Source organism: Castor canadensis, chromosome X (genome assembly GCF_047511655.1).
Source record: "Castor canadensis chromosome X, mCasCan1.hap1v2, whole genome shotgun sequence".
In the NCBI taxonomy this organism is placed as follows: Eukaryota; Metazoa; Chordata; class Mammalia; order Rodentia; family Castoridae; genus Castor; species Castor canadensis.
The window spans coordinates 92,207,461-92,225,009 of NC_133405.1; the positions used below are offsets into that span (position 1 = coordinate 92,207,461).

At 42.5% G+C, this 17,549-nt stretch overlaps 1 pseudogene; it reads left to right on the forward strand.

The window, feature by feature from the left end:
- Positions 1–253: 253 nt before the first annotated feature.
- Positions 254–573, forward strand: LOC141419702 (small ribosomal subunit protein uS14-like; annotated as a pseudogene).
- Positions 574–17,549: the final 16,976 nt, after the last annotated feature.

The window sequence follows — 17,549 nt, forward strand, 5'->3', positions numbered from 1 at the left end:
TGGAAGGTAGGCCTCAGGATCTTGTCCTGCTGGTTCACCTCTTGACGATGCCAAGAACACAGCCTGGCATGTGTGAAAGAAATGTGAAAGTTGTCAGAATCAAAATGCAGTCACTTGTGTCAAATCTGACCAAAAAAAAAAAAAAAGAGAGAGAGAGAGAGAAAGGCAAATAATGCCAGGAGGTTATAAAGGTAGGGTTCTTACATGCTATTGCCTGATAATAACTGTCACAGAAGACTCGTAAGACACAAAGCCCACCACAACCTTAAACAAGAAGGACTTCCAGTCAGGTATGGTGGCCTACATCTGTAATCCCAATTACTCAGGAGGCTTTGGCCTGGGCAACGAAGCAAGACCCTGTCTCAAAAAAATAAAAAAGCCTTTCTCCTCGTTGGACGTCTGAAGGCAATATGGGTCACCAGCAGCTCTACTGGAGTCACCTGCAAAAATTGGGCCAGGGTTCTTGCCATGTCTTCTCACATCTGCGCTGTTTGATCCAGAAGTACGGGTTCAACATGCAGGCAGTTTTTCTGTCAGTGCGTGAAGGACATCGGCTTCATTACCTTGGACTAAATGATCTTCCTGGAATGGATTAGCCAAGACCACATTGGTATATAAAATAAAAATTTTAAAATCATAAAAAAAAGTACTTCTACAACAGCATCTGCCCAACAATTCTTCAACCTCACACTGATGCCACTCTTACTATTAATCATTGTGACCAAGGTTTATTGTTTCAAAATATCTGATGTAATCCTCATTTTTATCTTTAAATTCTTCCCCTTTCCTCAACTTCTTTATTTTTTATTAGCGTATATTAATTTTTTTGTGTCTTTTCTTTTATGGTGCTGAGATCGAACCCAGGGCCTCACGCATGCTAGGCAAGTGCTGTACTGAGCTACATCCCAGCCCAGCATATATGAATTTTATAAAAGAATTTCATTTTGAGATTTCCATGTATGCATATAATGTACCTTGATCAAATTCACCCCTCCCCTATTGCTCTTTCATATCCCCTTTCCCCTCATGCCTCACCTTCTTTGAATACGCCATAGTTTATCAGGGGATGTGTATCCCCATTGCGATGCTCTGCAATAATAATGTCATTATTCTTTGTGGAATCTCTCTTTTTTAAATTTAGGTTTATACATGAAGTAGGTACTGAAAATGAATGTGTTGAATGGATTAATGAATAAATATTTAGAGAACTTACAAGCCTAGCTTCACAACCCTTTTACCTGCTCAATTCCAGCAGAGCTTCACCTCCTTTTTACTGTAACCACCTGTCCAGGCCACATTATTCACATTGCCATCCCTTGGAATAATCCCTGCACTGCCTTCTCTCACTCTTACCATTTTCTCTGAGTCTCAAGTCTCCTCCCCTCTATCACTTAACTCCTCAAATCCTGTTGTTCTATGGGCTTTTCCATTGTCTTCCAGTCTAGCAGCCTTTTCCTACTTTTCTTCTGATCAGTGTAGACCCTTTTCTATTCCTCCTCTCCCCATACCCATTCTTGCCAGCACTCTGAACCCATTTGTACCTTGGCATCTTATCAATTTGACTCCTGGCTTTTCAAAACAAACTCTGGCGCAAGAGGGCCTAGGTTTGAATCCTAACTCCATCAATTATTAACTGAATGACCTTAGACAAGCTAGTTAACTGCTGTGTCTCAGTTTCCTCTTCCATAAAATAGGTATAATTAAAGTAGTTACCCGGCTGGTGTGTGGCTCAAGTGGTAAAGCATTTGCATAGCAAGCATGAGGCCTGGAGTTCAACCCCCAGTATAGCCAAAAAAGACAAAAACAAAAACAAAAAAATGTAGTTACCTTGTAAGGTTGTTAGGGATAAATGAGTTAACAACTATGTAAAAGAGAAAAAGACTTAAAGCAGTTCTTGTTTTGCAGCAAGAACTATGTGAATGTTAGCTACATAGCTACAGTTAATTCCTCAGGGCAGTGTTTTCTATGCTGTGGACACCTTTGGCAGTCTCGTGGAAATCTAAGGAACTCCTTCCCAGAATAATGCATGCATTCTATAAAACAAATAGAATTATGAAAGAAATCAATTATACAGTTGCTAAAATAACAAGAAACATTTGTAATGTAGAAATGTATGTACTTCTTTATTAGTGCATTAAATAACAAGCTTGGGCTGTGCAGGGGGGTGATGTGGCTCAGTGGTAGAGTGTTTGCCTAGAATGCACAAGGCCATTTGTTGGATGATCCCCAGTACTTGGTGGGATGGGGTGGGGGGAAGAGGCCTTATTAACAGGTCTAGTGAACATGATTTTGAAACAGTGACATTATTTTGAGAGTTATTACCTTGAAGGACATGCTCCGTTTCTGTTAGTAATAGTAAAAGTAAAGATGCAATCCCCCCCACAAAGAACATTGGGTCCTTGAATTCTGTTCATCAACTCCACAGGGGGCTATGGACTCTGGTTTAACATCTGTGTTTGGAACAAATAGAAACACTTAGGTCTATGTTTCCTCTCTTGTCATTTCCAAAATTGTCCTTTCTCACACTATCCATTCCTTGGGCTCAATGACAAGAGATCCTATTTGGAGCTCACCCTCCCCACTGGCTTTTTTGCTTGTTTGTTTGTTTTCTAGTACTGGGATTTGAACTCAGGGCCTTGAATTTGGCAGTCTACCACTTGATCCACAGTCCCAGGGTTCCCCACCTCCACTGGCTTCTGTGTCCTAGCCCCTCCCACTTTCTTTGTACTGTTGAGTATCTCCTTCTGTCTCAAGATCATTAGAAAATAGGGACATGTGAATAAATATAAAAACTATAAAGTAAAAATTAAAAAAGAAAAGAAAACAGGGAATAGCATGATCTCCACCTTTACACAAAATGGATGGAAACCTGATACCCAGAGATGAGCAAAGGAGCATGGCAAAGACAGCAGAAAGAGTAACATCCAGCATACGTACAATTCCCAGGGAGTTTGGCCCATGGGAAATAAAAAACTACAAGGTAACCCATTTAACATTTTGCAAAATTGAGCTGCACTGGCTGTGGCTGGCTCTGAGGTGACACTGGCAAATATAAATGACTCCAAGTGATAAGTATGAGGAGCAAAAAAATGTGCCTGTAATTTCCAAGTGAGTTGAGGCACAATGGGAATGAATGGTTAAAACTCTGGAGGAGGTTGCAAAGATGGCAACTAGAGGGAGGAAGCAGAAAGCGTGCTTCCTAAAATAAACTCTTGGAGAGATGCTGGAGATACACCTGGCAGGAAAAACCACCAAGAAGAGGCAAAACTCTGACACCCCCACACCCTCAGCCTGCTCATAGCATCCCCCCTCCATGTTAAACGGAAAAACCAGGAGGGCTCCTGCACCACCAGATGCCAGCTCCTACCCTGCTTGGGAGACCACCAGCTCACTGTTGATTAGTATGCTATCTCTCCCTGTTTATTTCTTCAGCTCTATTTTTTGTTTTGTTTTGTTTTGTTTTGTTTTGTTTCCCTGTTTCTTTACCTTCCTTGCTTTCCCTCTCCTCTCACCCTTCCATTCTAGATATCATCATTATTATTATTATAAGCTAGACAATGCTGAATTACACACAGTACAGGGACAGGAACAGTAGCAAGGGCAATGATGGGAAAACGGAAAAAAGAGGGAAACCAATTTCCCCCCAATGATAAATTAGTACAGAAACCAGAGGGAAATGAAGAAAAGAGATGCCTAGATCCAGACTCCAACAAAACAAAGATAAACTATGCCAAAGACCCAATGAACCCCAAGAGAACATACTGAAAGAAGAAATCCTGCAAGTAATCAATGAGAATTTTATAGAGATGATACAGGATATGTTCAACCAAAATGTACAGGAGACACTCAAGAAATTCCAAGATAACAAAAATAGAGAATTTGAGAAAGCACAAGAACAAATAAAAGAAACTGTAGAAGCACTGTATAAACACCAAAGTGAAACAAAGAACATGATAAATAAAAATAAATGAACTCAGGACGAAAATAGACGAAATTAAAGAGGAAGTGACTCAGGATGTGGAAAACCTCAGAAAAAAGAACGAAACAGAACTGCAAAACAAAACGGAAGGCCAATCCAGCAGACTAGAACAAGCAGAAGACAGAATCTCAGAACTTGAAGATGAAATAGTAATTAAAGGAAAAACTGAAGAACTATTAATTAAACAACTCAAGACCTGTGAAAAGAAAATGCAAGAACTTACTGACTCCATCAAAAGACCAAACCTGAGAATCCTGGGCATTGAAGAAGGAGAAGAGGTGCAAGCAAAAGCAATGCGTAATATATTCAACAAAATAATAACAGAAAATTTCCCAAATCTAGAGAAAACTATGCCCATACAGGTATAGGAAGCCTCCAGAACACCAAACAGGCTCAACCAAAATAGAACTATCCCACGACATATTATCATTAAAACAACAAGTACAGAGACTAGAGAAAGAATATTGAAGGCTGTAAGAGAGAAAAAACAAATAACATACAGAGGTAAACCCATCAAAATCACAGCAGACTTCTCAACAGAAACATTAAAAGCAAGAAGAGCTTGGGATGAGATCTTCCAGGCACTGAATGAAAATAACTTCAACCCTAGGATACTCTACCCAGCAAAACTATCATTCAAAATAGATGGAGCAATAAAAGTCTTCCACGATAAGCAGAAACTAAAACAATATATGACCACAAAGCCACCACTACAAAAGATTCTTCAAGGGATTCTGCACACAGAAAGTGAAACCCAACATAACCATGAAAGGGCAGGCAGCACCAAACTACAGGAAAAGAAAAAGCAAGAAAGTAGAGAGTAACATTGATTTAGGTACACACAATCAAACCCTCAAACAACAAAGATAACTAAATGACAGGAATCACCACATACCTATCAGTACTAACACTTAATGTTAACGGACTTAACTCCCCCATCAAAAGGCACTGTTTGACAAACTGGATTAAAAAAGAAGATCCAACAATTTGTTGCTTACAGGAGACCCATCTCACTGACAGAAATAAGCATAGGCTTAGGATGAAAGGTTGGAAGAAGATGTACCAAGCCAATGGCCTCCGAAAACAGGCAGGAGTAGCAATACTTATCTCTGACAAAGTAGACTTCAAACCTACATTGATCAAACGAGATAAAGAAGGACATTCCATACTAATAAAAGGGGAAATAGACCAAAAGGAAATAACAATTATCAATCTATATGCACCTAATGTCAATGCACCCAATTTCATCAAACATACCCTGAAGGACCTAAAAGTATATATTAACTCCAACACAGTGGTAGTGGGAGACTTTAACACCCCATTATCATCAATAGATAGGTCATCCAAACAAAGAATCAATAAAGAAATCCTAGATCTGAAACATACCATAGATCAAATGGACCTAGTTGATGTCTACAGAACATTTCATACAACTTCTACACAATATACATTCTTTTCAGCAGCCCACGAAACCGTCTCTAAAATAGATCATATCCTAGGGCACAAAGCAAGCTTCAGCAAATATAAGAAAATAGAAATTATACCATGCGTTCTATCTGATTCACAATGCATTAAAACTAGAATTCAACAACAAAAATAAAGACAAAAAACATGCAAACAGCTGGAAACTGAACAACTCATTGCTTAATGAACAATGGGTCATTGATGAAATAAAAGAGGAAATTAAAAGGTTCCTGGAAGTCAATGAAAATAAAACACAACCTACTGAAACCTATGGGACACAGCAAAGGCAGTCCTGAGAGGAAAGTTTATAGCCATGAGTGCATATATTAAAAAGACTGAAAGATCTCAAATCAATGACGTAATAATACATCTCAAACTCCTAGGAAAACAAGTACAAGCAAATCCCAAGACAAATAGAAGGAGAAAAATAATAAAAATAAGAGCTGAAATCAATGAAATAGAAAGCAAAAAAACCATACAAAGAATTAATGAAACAAAAAGTTGGTTCTTTGAAAAAATAAACAAGATCGATAGACCCCCTGGCAAACCTGACTAAAATGAGGAGAGAAAAAACCCAAATCAATAAAATCAGGAATGCAAAAGGGGAGATAACAACAAACATCATGGAAGTCCAGGAAATCATCAGAGACTACTTCGAAAACCTATATTCAAATAAATTTGAAAATCTTGAACAAATGGAAAGATTTCTAGATACATATGATCATCCAAAACTGAACCAAGAGGACATTAATCACCTGAATAGATCTATAACACAAAATGAAACTGAAGCAGCAATCAAGAGACTCCCAAAAAAGAAAAGTCCAGGACCTGATGGATTCTCTGCTGAATTCTATCAGACCTTTAAAGAAGAACTGATACCAACCCTCCTTAAACTGTTCCATGAAATAGAAAGGGAAGGAAAACTGCCTAACACATTTTATGAAGCCAGTATTACACTTATCCAAAAACCAGGCCAAGACACCTCCAAAAAGGAGAACTATAGGCCAATGTCCTTAATGAACATTGATGCAAAAATCCTCAATAAAATAAGGGCAAACCAAATTCAACAACACATCAAAAAGATCATTCAACACGACCAAGTTGGCTTCATCCCAGGAATGCAGGTGTGGTTCTACATACGCAAATCTATAAATGTAATATAGCACATTAACAGAAGCAAAGACAAAAGTCACTTGATCATCTCAATAGATGCAGAAAAAGCCTCTGACAAGATCCAACAGCATTTCATGATAAACGCTCTAAGAAAACTAAGAATAGAAGGAAAGTACCTCAACATTATAAAAGCTATATATGACAAACCTACAGCCAGCATTATACTTAATGGAGAAAAACTGAAACCATTCCCTCTAAAATCAGGAATGAGACAAGGATGCCCACTATCTCCACTCCTATTCAACATAGTACTGGAATTCCTAGCCAGAGCAATTAGGCAAGAACAGGGAATAAAAGAATACAAATAGGTAACTGTCAAAATATCCCTATTTGCAGATGACATGATCCTATACCTTAAAGACCCAAAAAACTACTCAGAAGCTCCTAGACACCATCAATAGCTATAGCAAGGTAGCAGGATATAAAAAAACATAGAAAAATCATTAGCATTTCTATACACTAATAATGAACAAACTGAGAAAGAATATATGAAAACAATTCCATTTACAATAGCCTCAAAAAAAATCAAATATCTAGGAGTAAACTTAACAAAGGATGTGAATGATCTCTACAAGGAAAACTATAAACTCCTGAAGAAAGAGATTGAGGAAGACTATAGAAAGTGGAGAGATCTCCCATGCTTATGGATTGGTAGAATCAACATAGTAAAAATGTCTATACTCCCAAAAGTAATCTACATGTTTAATGCAATTCCCATCAAAATCCCAATGACATTCATCAAAGAGATAGAAAAATCTAACGTTAAATTTATTTGGAAACACAAGAGACCGCGAATAGCCTAGGCAATACTCAGCAAAAAGAACAATGCTGAAGGTATCACGATACCCGACTTCAAACTATACTACAAAGCAATAGCAATAAAAACAGCATGGTACTGGCACAAAAACAGATATGAAGACCAGTGGAACAGAATAGAGGACCCAGATATGAAGCCACACAACTATAACCAACTTGTCTTTGACAAAGGCGCTAAAAATATACGATGGAGAAAATACAGCCTCTTCAACAAAAACTGCTGGGAAAACTGGTTAGCAGTCTGCAAAAAGCTGAAACTAGATCTATGTTTATCACCCTATACCAGTACTAACTCAAAATAGATCAAGGACCATAATATCAGACCCCAAACTCTAAAGTTGGTACAGGAAAGAGTAGGAAATACTCTGGAACTAATAGGTACAGGTAAGAACTTTCTCAGTGGAACCCCAGCAGTGCAGCAACTAAGATAGCATAGATAAATGGGACTTCATAAAACTAAAAAGCTTCTGCTCAAAAAAAGAAATGGTCTCTAAACTGAAGAGAACACCCATAGAGTGAGAGAAAATATTTGCCAGCTATACATCAGACAAAGGACTGATAACCAGAATATATAGGGAACTTAAAAAACTAAACTCTCCCAAAATTAATGAACCAATAAAGAAATGGGCAAGTGAACTAAACAGAACTTTCTCAAAAGAAGAAATTCAGATGGCCAAAAAACACATGAAAAAATGCTCACCATCTCTAGCCATTAAGGAAATACAAATCAAAACCATGCTAAGATTCCACCTCACCCATTAGAATAGCCATCATCAAAAACACCACCAACAACAGGTGTTGGTGAGGATGTAGGGAAAAAGGAACCCTTATACACTGCTGGTGGGAATGCAAACTAGTACAACCACTCTGGAAAAAAATTTGGAGGCTTCTTAAAAATCTAAACATAGATGTGCCATATGATCCAGCAATACCACTCGTGGGGATATACCCAAAGGAATGCGACACAGGTTACTTCAAAGGCACTTGCACACCCATGTTTATTGCAGCACTATTCACAATAGCCAAGTTATGGAAACAGCCAAGATGCCCCACTATCGATGAATGGATTAAGAAAATGTGGTATCTATACACAATGGAATACTACTCAGCCATGAAGAAGGATGAAATCTTATAATTTGTAGGTAAATGGATAGAACTGGAGAACATCATCCTGAGCAAGGTTAGCCAGGCCCAGAAGACCAAAAATCATATGTTCTCCCTTATATGTGGATTTTAGGTCAAGGGCAAACACAACAAGGGGAGTGGACTTTGATCACATGATGAGCGAGAGCACACAAGGGAGGTATAAGGATAGTCAAGAAACCCCCCCCCCAAAAAAAAAAACAAGTTAGCATTTGATGTCCTCAAGGCAAAGGAACTAATGCAAAAACATTAAAGCGACAGAGGCCAATAGGAGAAGGGGACCAGGAACTAGAGAAAAGGTGAGATCAAAAAGAATTAACCTAGAAGGTAACACACACGCACAGGAAATCAAGGCGAGTCAACTCCCTGTATAGCTATCCTTATCTCAACCAGCAAAAACCCTTGTTCCTTCCTATTATTGCTTATACTCTCTCTTCAACAAAATTAGAGATAAGGGCAAAATAGTTTCTGCCTGGGAGAGGGAGGGGGCAGGGGAAAGGGAGGGGGTGGGGGGAAGGGGGGAGAAATGTCCCAAACATTGTATGCACATACGAATAAAAAGAAAAACAAACTCTGGAGGAGTGGGTGTGTATGAGAATGCATGCTGGGCATGCACCTTAGCTGAGTGTTTTCCATTTGAATAAACTGATCTAATGGCTGAATGAGCCTGTGTAAGGCCAGCCTAAGGTCATAATTGCTTTACCATTCCCCAAATCAAGACCATTTTTCTTTTTCTTTTTTGGTGCTGGGGATAGAACCCAGGACCTCATACACACTAAGCATGGGTTCTATCATCACGTCACACCTCAACATTGAGGGATATTTTTCAGACTTTGTATAATCAGAACTCTCTTGTTGCATTTGACATTTGATTGTCAAGCTGATTGATAGTTTCTTCCTTCTAGAAACTCCCCATGTGGTTTCCATGATACTTCACTCTCCTAGTTCCTTAGAATTTCGTTTCCTCTTCTTCTTCTCCTTCTCCTTCTCCTTCTTCTTCTTCTTTTTTTGTGGTACGGGGGTTTGAACTCAGGGCCTACACCTTGAATCACTCCACCATCCCTTTTTTTGTGTTGGGTGTTTTCAAGATAGGGTCTTATGAACTATTTGCCCAGGTTGGCTTTGAACCACAATCTTCCTGATCTCTGCCTTCTAAGTAGCTAGGATTACAGGCCGGGGCCACTGGCACCTGGCTGAATTTTGTTTCTTCTTGGCTTCCTCCCTGGATTCCTTTTCTTCTGCCCTCTCTCTGGGGAGCTTATCTATTTTCTGGTTTCAAGGACTTCCCTGGTCTCTACCTTCAGCCTATTGTCTCCACTGAACTTCAGAAACATACAGGCAATCATTCAATGGCCTCCATACATCAGATGTCTCTTCGGTGCCCCCAACACTTGTCCTACACTAAACTCAGTCTTTGCCTCCTAAACCTGCTTTATCTAGGTAGCAACACCATCTTCCCAGATACACAAGCCAGACCTGAGACCAGGACCTTTTCACCTCATCTAATCAATTGCCAAGTCTCATTGCTTTAACTTATACACATTTTTTCCCCTTCCTTCCCTCCTTCCTTCCTTCCTTCCTTCCCTACTTCCTTCCTTCCTTCCTTCCTTCCTTCCTTCCTTCCTTCCTTCCTTCCTTCCTTCCTTCCTTCCTCCCTTCCTCCCTTCCTCCCTTCCTTTCCTTCTGCTATACTGGGGGTTGAATTCAGAGCTTTGATAGGCAGGTATTCTACCACTTGAGCCATGCTCCCAGTCCTTTTTGCTTTTCGTTATTTTTCAAATGGGGTCTTACTTTTATGCCCAGGCTGTCCTAGACTGCCATCCTCCTATTTATGCTTCCCGCATAGCTGGGATGACAGACATGTACTACTGTGCCCAGCTTCTTATTGGTTGAGATGGAGTCTCAAGGATTTTTTGCCTGGGCTGGCCTTGAACAATAATCGCCCCAATCTCTGCCTTCCGAGTATCATGAGCCACAACACCTAGCTAAACATGCTTCTTGAATTTGGCACCTCCTCTTCTCTTTCCTAATTTCCACCATCCAAAATCTCTTGCCTGTACTATTGTAACTCGTCAGACTCTACTGTTGCCCCTTTTAAAAAAGGTCCTCCAAGAAGCAAGCAAGCAGAAGCCTGTTCCCCAAACACATTTTTTTTGTTACATCTTTGCTTTAAACCCCTTTAGTAGTCTCTCCACCTTTTTTGTGTGTGTGGTACTGTGGTTTGAACTCAGAGCTTCACCCTTGCTAGGAAGGCACTCTACCACTTGAGTCACTCTACCAGCCTGTCTCCTCTCCCTTTTAAAGTTCTCCATAATCTGACTGCTTCTCAGCCTTTTGGCTAAGATCAAGAGTAGTAATCCATAATCAGACAGCTGCTGACTGTCTAACTTTACTTTCCAGTAATAATGCACAACTTTTTTAGTGGGATTGGGATTTGAACTCAGGGCTTTGAGTTTGCAAAGCAGGTGCTCACAAAGTAGGCACTCTATGGCTTGAGTCACACCTCCAGTCCACTTTGCTCTGGTTATTTTGAAGATGGATTCTTGAGAACTATTTGCCCAGGCAAATTTCACAGAAACCACAAATACTTTTTTTTAGTATGAATATGTTCCATGTAATATTTGGGACATACTTGTACTTTGAAAATATTGCCTGGAGGTGTGGCTCAAGTGATAGAGTGTCTGTCTAAGCAAGCATGAGGCCCTGAGCTCAAACTCTAGTATCACCAAAAAAAAAATTGTTTATCTGAAATTCAATTTTGTGAACACCTTATATTTTTACAGACAACAACCAATCTGTATGCTAGTCTCTGAACCAACACTTAACCTCCCGAGAGGTTGAGGATCTATTCTGATCTCTGTACCCTTGTTAAGCAATACACAGCTTGGCATGGGAACAGATGGCACTGTTTGCTCAGGGAATGAGTGCATGAAAGTGACATTGCAATAAACCTGCACCTTTGGGTGCAATCAGTAAGTGTTGCAATCAGAACAGTGTCAGTTCCACTTACATCCACCTTCCCTTTACAGTCTTGGAAGAATTATCTCATGCTACCCAGGCAGACGACCTAGAAAGCTGGGAGTCATCTGTACACTTAGAGAAGCCATTACAGGGAACCAGTTGGATTTTTTATTCTTGTTTTGTTTTTTAGAGCAAGGAGGAGTGGGAGACGACTATATCCTAGGAATATGGAGATCAAGGAAAACAAAGAGGAGAGGGGCAAGGGAGGAAGTGATGCAGGAAGAAAAGGGAATATGAAGAGCCCTAAGGAAGGCAGGAAACCAAGCAGGTAGGAATAATGGGAAGGAAGGGACAGCCAGCTGGCACCAGTGCAAGGAACAACAGCTGCAGCCAGTAGGAGGCAGGAGCCAACAGGAGGGAGGCTCAGGCAATAGGCACAGAGCCATTTCTCCTCCAGAACTCTTCCCCACCCCTCATGTTAACACAGGTGATTGGGAGGGCCTGCTTGCTAGTGGTCAGAGGCAGACACCTGGGGCTTGGCCTTCTCCGGGCCTCCCAGCTTCCAGCCCCAGAGTTAGTTCCTCGCACAGCTCCAGAGGCCCCCAAATAGGGAAAATAAGGGGAAATATGATAACTCTCCTCTGCTCCGTGTCCTGCCAGGACTTGGAACAGGCCAGGCATGGTGGCTCACGGCTGCAATCCTAGCTACTCAGGAGTCAGAGATCGAGAGGATCGAGGTTCTAGGCCAGCCTGGGAAAAAGTTCTTGAGCCCTCATATCAACCAATAAAAGCTGAGCGTGGTGGCACATGTCTATCATCCCAGCTACAGGGGAAAAGTATGAACAGGAGGACCACTGTCCACGCCAGCCAGGGTGTAAAGTGAGACCCTAATAGAAAAATAACTAGAGCAAAAAAGGGCTGGGGGCAAGGCTCAAGTGGTAAAGCACCTGCCTTGCCAGTGCAAGGTCCTGAGCTCAAACCTTAGTACTGCCAAAAAGAAAAAAGAAAAAAAAAGCCTAGTTTTAAGGCTTCAAAGGCAGTTTCTGTTATAAGTCTTGACCATGCACCCAGTAAAGGGTGCAATCTGGGTCAAGTTATCGTCTTCCAGCCTCAATTCTTCCATCTTAAAGTGAGAATATAGGAGGTCTGCAGGTGCTTGGGCCATAAAACGTAGCCAGGCAGTAGTAACAGTCGTGCTCTGTGCTGTGCTGTCCACTATAGGCCACTTGCACCATATGAGACTTTCCCAAAGTTATGGGTGTGGAGCACAGTGGGAAGACCCTGGTCCTCCATCACAGAAAGCCCAAAGTGGCTCAGAACCCCAAATGGCCTGAGGGAACCTGGAAAAGAGTTCAGGCAGGAGGCAAGTCCCTCTTATTTCTGCCACTTGCAAGGTGAGAAAGAAAAGACACCTGCTGTGGAACCAACGACAGGACAGCAATGTTCAGGCTGCACCCTCTCTAAGCAAAGTCACCTTAGATTCACTGTATTTGACATTCACTCAAACTCTCCCCACCCCCAGCAGGGGTCTCGCTTATGTTGCTCAGGGAAGCCTCGAACACATGGGCTCAAGCGGTCCTCCAGACTCAGCCTCCTGCGTATCTGGGACTACAAGTAGCCCAGTGCGCCTAGCTACTAGCATTTTCTTTAATAGAGGGACTGCTGACTAAGCGGAAGGATCACACTAAGACTCCAGGAAGAGGATGCTCTATACACCTGACCAAGTGAGTGTAAGATAAGACCCCGGGAGAGGAAGGAGGGCGGCAGCAGGCGCAGAAACCTTCAGGTCCATCTTTTCCCAGCTACCCACTGGCCGCCTGTTGCTGGGGCAGTGCACGGAATCTGCGCACGCGCTCCCGCCCCCAACTCACCGCGTCTCCGTCCCCGCCTGGCTCGGCTGGCAGTGCTGCCTGCGCATGCGTGTTCCTCCCTCACCACGATCCTAGTGAGGGCTCTGTGATTGAGGCCGGCGATTAAGGTGGTGGAAGGGGACGCAGCCCATAGTGGGTGGCTGTTAGTGGATGTGGACAAAGCAGTGTGTGACAGCGATGGGTCACAGAGGGCAGTATAGGGCAAGTGCGACCACTTGGGAGCAGTGTAGCCAGGCTCGGTGGAGTGAAACCCCAGAGGACCGAGGGAAGTAGGTGTGTTAGAGCCAGAGGAAACTTTTCCCTTCTTGAACTTGCCCTCACACTTGCATTACCTAGAAGGCATTCAGCCTAATGTGTAGGTGTAGTCCTCATCAAATTATCCCTCCGAGACTAAAAGATAAATTTGGACAGGAATAGGGCTCCACCCACTCCCTCAGTCTCCCAGTCAGTTCCAGGGGCCCATCCCATATTTTGGGGCCTCTAAGTCAAAAATGAGGCCCCATTGGGTAGGATGGAGCCGAAGGACTTGCTGTGGAGACCTGTCTGACCTAAGAGAACCACTGCTTCCTCATCTGTCACTGAGGCAGAAGACCAGCAGACCAGCTTTACAAATAGGAAGAATGACTTTAAAAAATAGAGTATGTATAGTTAAACAGCCCCAGTCACAAGTGTGTTCTGTTGACCATTGTCTAAGGTTCCAGAGAAGTTGTACTTTTTTTTTGGCAGTACTGGGGTTTGAATTCAGGGCCCAACCCTTGCTAGGTAGGTGCTCTACCACTTGTGCCACACCACCAGCCCTCCAGAGCAGTTGTTATCACTGTCATCACTTGAGGGGAGCAACCTGGCAGCCTCATCATTATAGGTAATCGTTCTCATTTGGAGGGGTGTCTGTCTTGAAAGGCTCTGCTGTTCCTTAGGAGAAATTTCAGTTCCTTGTCATAAAGATGTTATTTGTCATTCCTGGCCTTCCTTGATTCCAAAGACAGTGATAAGGGTCCTGAATTATCCCAGGGATGTGACCTTATGCTGCTAGGAGTCATCTTAAAGATTGGTCAGTTCTCTTAGGGCAACTGAATTTTAGTGTTTTGTTTTAGCGGTCCTAGAGTTTGAACTTGGGGCTGCCTGCTTGTGAGGCAGATGCTGTACCACTTGAGCCAGGTCTCCAGTCCTTTTTTTCTCTGTTTATTTTGGATATAGGGCCTCACTTTTTGCCCAGGTTAGCTTGAAGCTGCAATTCTCCTGATCTCAGCTTCCTGTGTAGCTAGGATGACAGGTCGATGCCACTGCACCCAGCTATTGGTTGAGATTCAGTATCAAGAACTCTTTGCTGTATCTGGCCTTGAATCTTGATTCTCCCAATGTCAGCCTCCCAAGTAGCTAGGATTATAGGTATGAGCTAGCAGCCCAGCTGAATGGAGTGTTCTTGCATAGTTTTTGTAGTTCTCAAGAGGGGGAGTGTGGAACCAACATTAAACATGTAAATAAGACTTTCAGGTAGTGATGCTATTTGAAGATCTGGGAGGCTGGGAGGAGGGATTGACTATTACGGTGAACTGAGAATCCAGCTATATGCAAATGTGTGGAAAGAAGTGCAGGAGGGAAAAGCAAGTGAAAAACCCTGTTGCATGACCAGACCTGTCTTTTGCCTGGGCAGTAGGAAAGGCCAGTGGTCCTGAAGTGCAGGTAAAAGGCAGTGAAAGCAGTGAACAAGAGTGGGGCTAGGGCAGGGTGGGACAATTGAAGTCTGAGGCCTTGGAGACAGTTGGGCCAGGTCACAGGAGTTATGTGCCAGCAGGACCACCCCATGAGATCATGCAAATTTTCATTGTATGTTAGAAATATCAGGGCGCTGCTGCGATCACAAATCAGACATGTGCATAAAAGTTGATGGGCAAGGCAAAATTTACTTTTGTACAAGGGTGTGCCTCCTACCGGAGTCAGGCAAGCAAGCATACTGGGCAGAAGGACCACCTCAGTTTCTATCCCTTACACAGGACTGCCGCCTTGCTCTAACGGAGGGGGCTCAGGTTCACAGTCTTCATGAATGACTAAGGTTGAGGTTTTGGGGAGGGCATAGAGGAAGAGCAGACCTGATTGGAGAGCAAGACATGAAACTTAATTTGGTTGGTGTACTCAAAGACAAAGGGGTGACCCACAAGGCGGGAATTATATGATTCTGGGGAAACTGAGGCCTGAAATGACTGTTTGACCTGAAATGGCAACACTAAGTATAGAATTAACCTGTGAGTCAAGGGGACCTTGAAGCAGAGATTCCTTTGGACAATGATTACCTTAAAACTAGCAGTTTGAGTTTAGGACATCCAGTGACAAACAATTCTCTGTTGAAGGCAGAAAGTTTACCTATGACCCTGGGATTGAGAGTCTCATGCTCTACTGATTGAACTTTGACATAAAAAACCCAGTTTAGTTAACTCTCACGTTGTGTAATGGTACCTTGTGCTGGGGGGGTGAGTACAAATTCCATTTGTACTGTGGTCACCACGTTGTGCAATGCAGGGCTGTGTTGGCCAGAAAAAAGGAGTGGTGTTTTGTTTTGTTTTGTTTTGGTGGTATTGAGGGTTGAACTCAGGGCCTCATGCTTGCAAAGCAGATGCTTTGCCCACTTTAGCCATTCCATCAGCTTTTTTTTTTTTTGCTTTAGATATTTTTGGGATAGGGTCTTGAGTTTTTGCCCAAGCCTGCCTGAACTATTTATGCTTTCTATCTTGCTGTTTATGCTTCCCAAGCAGCTGCGATGACAGGCATGCTTCACCATGCCCAGCTATTGGTTGAGATGGGGTCTTGCTAACTTTTTTCCAGGACTGTCCTTGAACTGCGATCCTTCTGACCTCTGCCTCCCAAGTAGCTGGGATTATAGGTGTGAGCCACCATGCCCAGCCAAGGAGTACCTTTTTCTAATGGCCACAAGTTAGCCAAACTGCAGAGGTGCTGCATCTGCCTAAAAGGGCACTACTTTGGTTTGAGTATGATTGTGTGTCCCCACCAACACACAATTTGTAAATTCATAAGTTGAAATTTTAACCCACAGGGTGATGGTATTAGGAGGTGGAGTTTCCTGGGAGATGATTAGATCTTGAGAGAAGAACCTTCATGAATGGGATTGGTGTCCTAAAAGAGGCCCAAGGGAGCTGCTCAATTGCCCTTTCCACTAAGTGAGGGCACAGTGAGAAGGGGCCATCTGTGAACTGGGACCCTTCCTGGTTCCTTTTTTTTCTTTTTTTTTTTTGCAGTACTGGGGCTTGAACTCAGGACTTTCACCTTGAGCCACTCCACCAGCCCCTTTTTTTGTGAAGGGTTTTTTTGAGACAGGGTCTCAAAAACTATTAGCCCAAGCTGGCTTCAAACTGAAATCCTCCTGATCTCTACCTCCTGAGTAGCCAGGATTATAGGCATTATTATGGCCCTTCCTGGTTCCTGAATCTGTCAGTGCCTTGATCTTGGACTTCCCAGCCTTTAGAACTGTGAGAAATAAATTCCTGTTATTTAATAAGCTAATCAGTTTATGGCATTTTGTAAGAGTGGCTCAAATAGGCTAAGACTAAGTGCTAAGACGGGCACTTTTGTCTAAATAGAGCGAAGGTGCTGTATGGGCCAGCTGTGTCTTGTGTGCTAGGCTCTTAGCTAGTAGTTGCTAGGATATCAGATCAGCTATGGGGTTATTGAAAAGATTGAGGCAGCTATCTTTAAAAACAAAACAAACAAACAAACAAAACCTGGGTGCCAGTGGCTCACACCTGTAGTCCTGGCTACTCGGGAGGCAGAGATCAGGAGGATCAAGGTTTGAGGCCAGCCTGGGCAAATACTTTTCGAGACATCATCTCCAAAATAACCAAAGCAAAATAGACTGGAGATGTGGCTCAAGTGGTAGGGCATCACAAAGCCCTGAGTTCAAACCCCAGTCCCACCAAAAAAGATGGCCAATGAACATGAATTTCTGTTATCTTATTATAAGGCCCATAGTGGCTGAACAGTGTACATGTTCAACGCCTGCATGGAGAAACTGCAGTACAAGGGAGAGAGGACCCAGAGTGACTCTGTCTATCCCTTTTGCCCACCTCCTCTCTCTTACCTTCCCTCTCCTGTCTATAGCCCTTCCTCTGTCTATCTTGGTCTATCTCTTT